Consider the following 9,931-nt stretch of genomic DNA (forward strand, 5'->3'; position numbering starts at 1 on the left):
CAGGGCTTCACTGTGTTAGCCAGGATGGTCTCGATCTCCTGACCTTGTGATCTGCCCGCCTCGGCCTCCCAAAGTGCTGGGATTACAGGTGTGGGCCACCGCGCCCGGCCAGGTGTAGTTATCTTTAACAGGAAATGTTGACGGTCCCCAGAGGATATATTGAGATAGAGTGATTAAAGGCTTCCCATGTGAAGGCAGCCCCAGCAGAAACCCCGTCCTAGTTTTGTTGACAGGAAGTAGAGACCATGCCAGTCAGGGAACAGGATAGAGCAGGAAACTGATTGCATGGGCGAGTTGTCCATTTATCAGTATAGCTCCTGCAGACGTGTGGACTAGATAGTGACCCAGTGACAAAGGTTCATCTACACTGACTCTCTTGGAGTTTTCCTGCAAAAGTGTTGGAACTGGCGTGATTGCTGTAAAGGCAGAAGGGGAAATACTCCAGGTAAAAGATACGCTAAGAAAGCATTTCTCCTTTTGGGACATATGAACTACTGTTGATCGTTAAGAGGGGGAACTTAAGGAACCCATGACCCCATCCATAAAATCCCTTTGTATTGACTGTTGGAGCTGCTATCCCCATCCTGCCGGCCAGTGAGTTTGTTCCTGGAGGTGTGCTGGGAGGCCAGAGTCTTCCACGGGCACAGGTCTGGCATATTCCCCACGTTTGGTAGTCATGGAAAGCCAGCCAGGCTGAGTTATGTTTAATAGACTAACAGTATGGTTAACTGCTTCCCTAGCACACAGACCAGCATCTCTAAAAGTGCTTAGAGCACAGCAGGCGAGCAGCAGAAAAGGAAGATGTTACTTGCCTTCCAGATCAGCCCCATCGGGGGTTGTTTTCTTGAATAGAAACTTCAGAGCCTCTTTGAGCTCTTGGGTGTCATGAGCGGCTTCCTCTGGTTTCTGTAAAGGTTTATTGTAAAGTTTAATTCCGGTCATGCGGGCCCAGCTGGCGATTCCCTGCAGCTTTACAGCCACTGGGGGTGGTTCGCAGCACTTGGTAAGGTCCGTTCCATTTAGGAAGAAGTGGACCTGCTGGGGAGCCTTCCTTCTAGGTTTTCAACAGGACCCAGCCTCCAGGCAGCATTCTGAGCTTCTGTTTCACTTGGCCAGGCGAGGGCAGCACTGTGTTTCCATATTCCTGGATGGCCAGCCGCACCTGGCCTAGATTTTGAATATATGTTATCATAGACTGAGTTTCAGGTTTGATTAACGGGTCTAAGGTGAGGGAGGGTCTCCCATAAGTCATTTCAAAAAGACTAAGTTTCCTCTTCCCTTCGGGGACCGTTTGTATTCTCATGAACGCTGTAGACAACAGAGTAGAGCAAGATCCAGAAATTTCCTGGCATAATTTTGCCAGGGTTTGCTTTAAAGTGTGACTGGTCCTTTCAACCTTGCCGGAGGATTGCGGCCTCCATGAGGAGTGGAGATGATATTTAATTCCCAAAGCTCGAGCTCCCTGCTGGGTTCTAGTAGCAAGGAGTGGGAGAGGCCAAAACACGCCTTGGCCACTTCTGTAACTTTCTCTGTTCTTGGGGGAGAGCTTCCACCCATCCGGTAAAGGTATTTAAAGCCTCGAAAGGAGGGCGTGTGGGTGCAGTCAATCTGCCAGTCCTCAACAGGACAGGTTCCTGGGTTCAGCGAGAGGCTGTCTTTGTTTGCCCCAGGGTTATTTTGGGAGCAAAGTTCACAGGCCCGAGTGACTCTATTGTGGTTGCCAGGCCCTTGCCCATAAAGAGAGATGGTCCACCCAGGTGGTCATGGTGTCCCGCCTCATATGGAGATAATCATGTACATTTTTTTTTTTTTCTTTGAGACAGAGTCTCATTCTGTCACCCAGGCCGGAGTGCAGTGGCTCAGTCTTGGCTCACTGCCACCTCTGCCTCCCAGGTTCAAGTGATTCTCCTGCCTCAGCCTCCCGAGTAGCTGGAATTACAGGTGGGTGCCACCACGCCCGGCTAATTTTTGTATTTTTAGTAGAGATGGGGTTTCTCCATGTAGGCCAGGGTGGTCTAGAATTTCTGACCTCAAGTGATCCACTCGCTTCGACCTCCCAAAGTGCTGGGATTACAGGCGTGAGCCACTGTGCCTAGCTGGGAATCATGTAAATTTTTAACCATTTTCTACCGGTAGGGCTGAGGAAGCAAGAGCTTTTGACCTATGAGCCACTAACCCTCAGGTGTTAGAGTCCCCTGACTTTCTTTAGCTCATGCTTGTTTTGATGTTTTACTTATTGTTATTTTTGAGTCAGAGTCTCGCTCTGTCACCCAGACTGGAGTGCGTGGTGCGATCTTGGGTCGATGCAACTTCTGCCTCCTGGGTTCAAGTGACTCTCCTGCCTCAGCCTCCCGAGTAGCTGGGATTACAGGCGTGTGCCATCACATCCCGCTAATTTTTGTACTTTTAGTAGAGACAGGGTTTCACCATGTTGGCCAGTCTGGTCTCCAACTCCTGACCTCAGGTGATCTGCTCGCCTTGGCCTCCTAAAGTGCTGGGATTAGAGGCATGAGCCACCATGCCCAGCTGCTTGTTCTTTTGTAGTTAAGATGGATTTACATCAAGAGAATGGGCACAGGGGAAGAAGGCCAGCTGGGCCACTGCTCCCGGAATTCCCTCTTAGCTTTCCTGTCAGCCCTTGCATTTCCCAATGTCACTGAGGAGTTTCCTCTTTGATGTTCCAGGCAGTGAAGGACTGCCACTTGCTCAGGCTCCTGCACAGCCTCTAAAACCTGCAGTGTTTCTTTTGCATGTTTAATGGGGGATTTCCTTGCATTTAGAAGACCCATTTTCCAAGTAGCTGTGTGTGCATGAGGGACAAGGAAGGTGCCCTTGGAGTTGGTGCACCTATAAAGTGCCTTTCCGTGACCCTGAGCCGGGCCCTGGCGAGGGGACTCGCTCTGCTTTTTGCGCCGAGGTGTTAGGTGGCAGCATGGGCATCTGTTGTTTGGTGTAGACTCACCACAGCATGTCCTGCCCCTCTTTTTTTATTTTCCATGCAACTACTTCCATCAGTGAGCCATTCAGCACCAGGGTTCTAGAGGGTGCACCCCTGAGGTCTATTCTACTGCAGCAGGCCTGGCCCATGTTTCAACCCCGGAACGAGTTAGGCTGTCCCAGGAACAGGCTGGCATGAGAGGCTGGATTAAGGGTACCACAAGTTTTTATAGTAATCTTGAGGGAGTCCAGGAGGGCGCCTGATCACGGCGAGCCTTCCTCCCGAGAGCCAACGTGGCCCTTTATTTCTAAAACTCCCTGCACCTGGAGGGGAGAGAGGACCTCGAAGGTGTGTCTGAAAGTCAGGTTTTGGGGCCGGGCGAGGTGGCTCACTCCTATAATCCCAGCACTTTAGGAGGCTGAGACAGGTGATCACTTGAGGTCAGGAGTTTGAGACCAGCTTGGCCAATGTGGTGAAACCCCGCGTCTACTAAAAATACAAAAATTAGCCAGATGTGGTGGTGCACGCCTGTAATTCCAGCTACTCAGGAGGCTGAGGCAGGAGAATCGCTTGAACCCGGAAGTGAAGGTTGCGGTGAGCTGAGATTGCACCGCTGCACTCCTGCCTGGCGACAGAGCAAGACTCCGTCTCAAAAAAACAAAACAAAACAAAACAAAACACCAAAAAAACCCCAAAAAAGTCAGGTTTTGGGCTTCTTCTACTGGAATGGCGATGGCTGTGACTGCCCTAAGGAGCCAACCAGCCGAGGCGTCTCTCCCACAACAGAACGAGGTGTTCCTCCCACAACCAGACACGGTGTTTCTCCCAGTTTTGGGGGGACTCCTAGGGCTACTCTCCATTTCTCTGCTACAGAAGGTGAGTTTTTGTTTTTTTGCTTCCACTGGATTCCATCATTTGTTGATGTGAGTCCATAAATTAGATCATTTATGGGACATGTGCCATAATGGTCCCCTCTCCATTTGGGACCTCCCATAAAGGGAGCAGTTTCTCTGGCCCTGGATGGTGTGATGTCCCAGTGCGAGTACCTCCAGCCGGGCAAGTCCCTATTGTACCTGCAAAGGAGGAGCATAAGGAGGGGGTGAAATGGGATTAGATTCCACAGGAGACTCTGATAGTGCAGGGGATGCTGGGGAGTCAGAAGGAGGTAAGGAGCCCTGAGAACCCCTATCTGGACTTGGAGTTGGGCCATGGGGCCTGGGGACCCTTCCCTTTAATAAAAGAGGGTCTTCGCATGGGTCTGGGGGGCTTTCTAGCTTACTGGATTTTAGCCTGCAGCTTTTGCGTAGAGCCGGGTTCTGTTGTAAGGCCACACATGCTTGCTTATAGGGTACTTAGGACCATTGTCCCTGATTCCTACGGAAAGACAGAGCTGCAAGATGTCAGTGAAGCTCACGGTTCCACTCTCTGACCACTTTTCATTGTCAGCGAACTTGTACCCAGGCCAAACAGTGTAACATAAGATGTCTTTTCCTTTTTAGCTCATCCACCCGAAAGGTGTTCCAATTTTTAAAGATATGTCCCAGGGACGGTCAGTGAGAGTAAAGGAAGTGGTTCCCATGGTGCCGAGATAATCCTGCAATGAAAAAACAGATCCCAAAGTCCAGGAGGTCACAGGTGTCCCTGAGCCAAGCTGGACCATGACAGGGTCTGGGACATCCCCTTGAATCCTCATGAAACCAGGGCCCTAGGAGGTCACGGGCATTTGGCATGCACCGTCCTGGGTCTCATGGGCGCTGGAAGTCTCCAGGCCCGACTGGCGTGGTCCCCCCTGCTGGCTGGGAGGCCCGACATCTCGCCAGCAAGCCTTTGCCTGCCTTGCTGGTTGGCCATTGGTGATGTCCAATTACAATGCCTGGAATGTCTGATGCAATCCCGCGGCCTGGCATCTACATGACCAAGCATCTTTTGTTCAGCAAGGAAAGCCAGCTGAAGGACCATCTGAAGGAGCTGGAAATGCATAAGGTCTGGAGGGACAGGGCACTCTTAATGTGTCCCTCAAAACAGACTTTGGCCAGGCGCGGTGGCTCATGCCTGTAATCCCAACACTTTGGGAGGCCAAGGTGGATGGATCACTTGAGGTCAGCAGTTCAAGACCAGCCTGGCCAACATGGTGAAACCCCATCTCTACTAAAAGTATAAAAAATTAGCTGGGCGTGGTGGCAGACCCCTGTAGTCCCAGCAACCCAGGAGGCTGAGGCAGGAGAGTTGCTTTAACCCAGGAGGCAGAGGTTGCCGTGAGCCCAGATGGTGTCATTGCACTCCAGCCTGGGCAAAAGAGACTCCGTCAAAAAAAAAAAAAAAAAAAAAAAAAAAAAGAAAAAAGAAAAAAAGAAAATTTTGTAAAACAGAAAACGCGATCAGACAATAAATCACAATGGCCACGAGGTGGCGGCCGAGTGCTACCAGAGGAACAGCAAACAGCTGCGTCTGAAATGAGGCCAGAAAGGTGTGAAATGAAGCAAACAGCCCAAATACTGAATGTTGAGAGCAACCCACGTGGCTAGGATAATGATGAGTGGTGCAGAGGCAGCCAGAGGGCAGCAGCACGTATATCCACAGGAAGGGTACAGGCAACTTAGAAACCTTTCCCAGCGCTTGACTGAAACAGCCCCGGGAAAAGCAGCAGCAGCCAACCAGGCAGCCTGGCACTGCCACGGTACCCGCTCGGGGAAGGGAAACTGGAGTGAATGACACGGACAAACCTCCATCCGAGTCACGGCACCAGAAACGTTGACGGCTGCTGGGAGGCCTCCATTCTTGTCTTCTTAGTTTAAAAGAATTTAAACAAGAGACACACAGCCAAGGAGAAGCAGCACAGAGCAATGTATTGTAAAGGAGAAAGAATATTTTGAAAGTGCGACGCAGGAGACAGGAGGCCCTGAGAGAGAGGATTCAGGGCCGTCTGCTCGTAAGGGCGAGACAGCAGAGACTGGCATCAGGGAGGCTCCTCCATGGGAGTCTTCCATGATTACTCACAGCGGGTGGGCAGAGGCGTTGCTAGGAAACATGTTCTGGGGGGTGCGTCCTCTGGGTGCACATGCGCAGTACCTGCACCTGCTTGTTCATAAGTTGCGTGTCTCATTAGCATCTTAAATCTCCACCCAGGGGTGTGTTTTCTATTATAATGAACAAAGGGTCAGTCTGAGGACAGGGAAAGTCAAATATGCATGCTCTCTAGTTGGGGAGGGGGGATTTCTCTCCTGGAGCTAGCTTTGCTTGGAGGAGCTGGACCACAGTGCAAATGCAAAGGCTTACTGTGTTGACTGTACAGTGGTCATGGTGGCTGCATCCTAAGGATATGGTCACTTCCTTGACTACCTATCCTGGCTCATAAGCAGAAGTCAAGCCCCTGGGCCGGGCGCCATGCCTCACACCTGTAATCCCAGCACTTTGGGAAGCCGAGGCAGGCGGATAACAAGGTCAGGAGTTTGAGACCAGCCTGGCCAACACGGTGAAACCCCGTCTCTACTAAAAATACGAAAAAAAAAAAAAAAAAAAAAAAAAAACTGGGTGCACTGGCAGGCGCCTGTAATCCCAGCTACTCCGGAGGCTGAGGCAGGAGAATCACTTGAACCCGGGAGGCAGAGATTGCAGTGAGCTGAGATGGTGCCATTGCACTCCAGCCTGGGTGACAGAGCAAGACTCCATCTAAAAAAAAAAAAAAATATATATATATATATATATATATATATATATATATATAGTCAAGCCCCTACCATAATGCTAACCTTGTGGTCTTTCATTAGTTTTACAAAGGCGGCTTTGGTCTCAAGGAGTGGAGTAGTTTTGGGAAGAGACTATTATCGTCCTTACTTTCTTTTTTATTTGTATTTATTTATTTTTGTTTTGAGATGGAGTTTCGCTCTTGTCACCCAGGCTGGAGTACAATGGCACAATCTCGGCTCACTGCAACCTCCGCATCTCAGGTTCAAGTGATTCTCCTGCCTCAGCTTCCTGAGTAGCTGGGATTACAGGTGCCCGCCACCACATCAGCTAATTTTTAATTTTTTTAGTAGAGACAGAGTTTTGTCAAGTTGGTCAGGCTGGTCTTGAACTCCTGACTTCAGGTGATTCACCTGCCTTGGTCTTTCAAAGGTATTACAGGTGTGAGCCATCATGCCTGGCCCATCCTTACTTTAAACTATGAACTAAATTCCTCCCATAGTTAGCTTGGCCTATGCCACCTGAGCAAAGGCAGGTTAGCTTGTGAGATTAGAAGCAAGCTGGAGTCAGTTATGTTAGATTCTTCTCTTTTTTTTGAGCAGGCGTCTCACTCTGTCACCCAAGCTGGAGTGCAGTGGTGCAATCTCGGCTCATTGCAAGCTCTGCTTCCCAGGTTCACGCCATTCTCCTGCCTCAGCCTCCCGAGTAGCTGGGACTACAGGTGCCCGCCACCACGTCCCGCTAATTTTTCTTTTGTAGTTTTATTAGAGATGGGGTTTCACTGTGTTAGCCAGGATGGTCTCGATCTCCTGACCTCGTGATCCGCCCGCCTCGGCCTCCCAAAGTGCTGGGATTACAGGCGTGAGCCACCGCGCCCGGCTCCTCTCATTGTTATAATCTTGTTAAAGTGGTTTCACTCCTGGCCTCAAGCTATCTTCCTGCCTTGGCCTCCCAAAGTGATGAGATTACCAATGTGAGCCACCAGGCCCACCTACTGCCAATTCTAGTGTAAAGAGTAAATTGGGCTGGGCGTGGTGGCTCACACATGTAATCTCAGCACTTTAGGAGGCCGAGGTGAGCGGATCTCTTGAGGTCAGGCTGGCTCAGAACGGTCTGGGTGAATGAACGCCTGTCTCAGCCTGGAGTCAGGGCTAGATTCAGAACAGCCTGGGTGGACAGACGTCTCAGCCTGGAGTCAGGGCTGGGCTCAGAACAGTCTGGGCGGACGACAGTGTGACAGCCACCACCCAGCCATGCCGGACGCTTCCATCCGAGATGTCCTGGTCCCTCCGCCTGCAGTGTGACAGCCACCACCCAGCCATGCCAGACGCCTCCATCCGAGACGTCCTGGTCCCTCCGCCTGCACAGTGTGACAGCCACCACCCAGCCATGCCAGACGCCTCCATCCGAGATGTCCTGCTCCCTCCGACTGCACAGTGTGACAGCCACCACCCGGCCGTGCCGGGTAAGATACCCAATTAAATTTGAATTTCAGATAAACAATTTTAGCATAAGTATGTCCCCAACATTGGTAAAAATGACTATTTGTTGTTTATCTGAGATTCAGAATAAGCTGGGCATCTTGGACTTTTTATTTGCTCAACCTAGAAACTCATGAGTGCCTAAGGAGGTCAAGGGAAATTCCTGACCACCCCAAATCTGTGTCGGACCCAGGGGCAGTCACAACGGGGTGCAGTGGTTGTACCTGGTGACTCAGGCCGCTTGTCTACCTCCTCATGTCCCCGCCTGCCCCTAGCACCACGGTGTCATGCCCTACCCTCCAGCGGGCCCAGAAAGCAGCGCGTTTGCCCAGGGCCATGGTCCTCTAGGCACAGGGTTCAGCCCAAGGAGGGCAGCCCTGGTTCCCAAGCCTCCTGCAGCCCTGACTGTCCACTGCAGCTGGCCTTCTGCTTCTGGCCCTGGCTGGCCCTGGCTGACCTCTCCAGAAGGTCTCTGGAAGCTTCTTCCCCACAGGGTCCTCCCTTCTACGGTAATCTTCCCCGGTTCTGAGAAACAAACTGGAGAGGCCCAGGCGCACCCACCTCTTCTCTCTGGGTCTCCACAGCTTCTCCTCTGCCTCCTCCCCAAGGGGATCACTCCGGCCCTTACCCTCTCCAGTGACCCTCTCCACACCCACCCAGATTCCCCCTTCCTCTGAGCACCCCAGACGCCAAAGGACAAGGTGAGGGAGCCTTTGGAGAAATATTGCCTGACGTCAGGGGTCCCCCACTCTCGGGGGAACCACGCGGCCTGCACGGCAGTCAGCCCCCTCCCCGCAGGCAGCTCCCTCCCCGCAGGCAGCTCCTCCCCATAGTCAGCCCGCTCCCCGCAGGCAGCCACCTCTCGAAGGCAGCCCAGTCCCCGCAGGCAGCCCTCTCCCCGCAGGCAGCCCCCTCCCCGCGGTCAGCTCCCTCCCTATAGTCAGCCCCCTCCCAGCAGGCAGCCGCCTCTCCGCCTCACCTCACAGCTGCAGGGGTCTGGGCTCTGCAGTGTTGGAGGCAGCTCAGGTTGAAGGCCGGGCAGCGGGCACTTCTCCCCCAGCCTCCTGCGGCCCGGGCATCACTGGAAGCGGAGTGTGTCCCCACTTTGTATCAGTGGCAAAGAAAGAGCACCCAATTGGACAAAAGGCAAGCCGGCTGCGTTCCTGGCCCAGAGTGGGTGAGAGTGAGCCTCCGCCCTGTGGGGGAGGCTGAGGCCGGGGCTGTGAGGAGTCCCATGCGGGGAGGAGGCTGTAGGAGCATCTCAGTGCGCCTCTTGATACCACGCATGCTTAGCAAGCCCTGGGGACTGTTCTCTCGGGCGGGGACTTCCGGCTTGTAATGACATGTCACTGCCTTAAAGGGAACTGGGGTCACCAGCTCTGGTTTGTGCCCATCTGGTGTGTTCTTATCTCCCTGGTATTTGGCAGGGGATCCTAAGCCTCTTCTGGCATGCTGAGACATCTGGAGCTCATCAAGCCTTGGAGCCTGTAGATAAAGAGATTAAAGGAAAAAAGAAAAGAAATCCCGCCCTGGGAGAGTTGGGGCAGGATTAGCCCGGAGGCCACGCCTCTGCGGGGTCTCCCATAGGCTGGGCCAGCCTCTGCCCTCCCTGCTTCCGGAACCCTGAAGGCTGATGGCGGCCAGTCTCCACCCACCCCAGAGCCCAGCCTAGCAGTAGAAGGCCGCTCACCCCGCTCGAACGTCCCTCTTCTTCCAGGGTCAGCCTGCACGCCACTCTCACAGAGGCCAGGCAGGTGGTGGGGCCGGGAGTTTATCCTCTGCTTGAGGGGGGGTCTGGGGTGCAACTGAGCCTTTCACCCTTTGAGAG

General features: G+C 52.8%; 1 long non-coding RNA gene across 1 annotated transcript; it reads right to left on the reverse strand.

Annotated features, from left to right (window-relative positions):
• Positions 1 to 3,554: 3,554 nt before the first annotated feature.
• On the reverse strand, positions 3,555 to 9,458 carry LOC115894329. The gene is made up of 3 exons (XR_004054435.1): positions 9,083 to 9,458; positions 5,936 to 6,075; positions 3,555 to 4,532 (listed from the first exon to the last, which is right to left on the reverse strand). It is a non-coding gene; the product is annotated as an uncharacterized LOC115894329 (long non-coding RNA).
• Between the last annotated feature and the right edge of the window lie 473 nt (positions 9,459 to 9,931).

This window comes from Rhinopithecus roxellana, chromosome 17 (assembly GCF_007565055.1).
Source record: "Rhinopithecus roxellana isolate Shanxi Qingling chromosome 17, ASM756505v1, whole genome shotgun sequence".
NCBI classification, from domain to species: Eukaryota; Metazoa; Chordata; class Mammalia; order Primates; family Cercopithecidae; genus Rhinopithecus; species Rhinopithecus roxellana.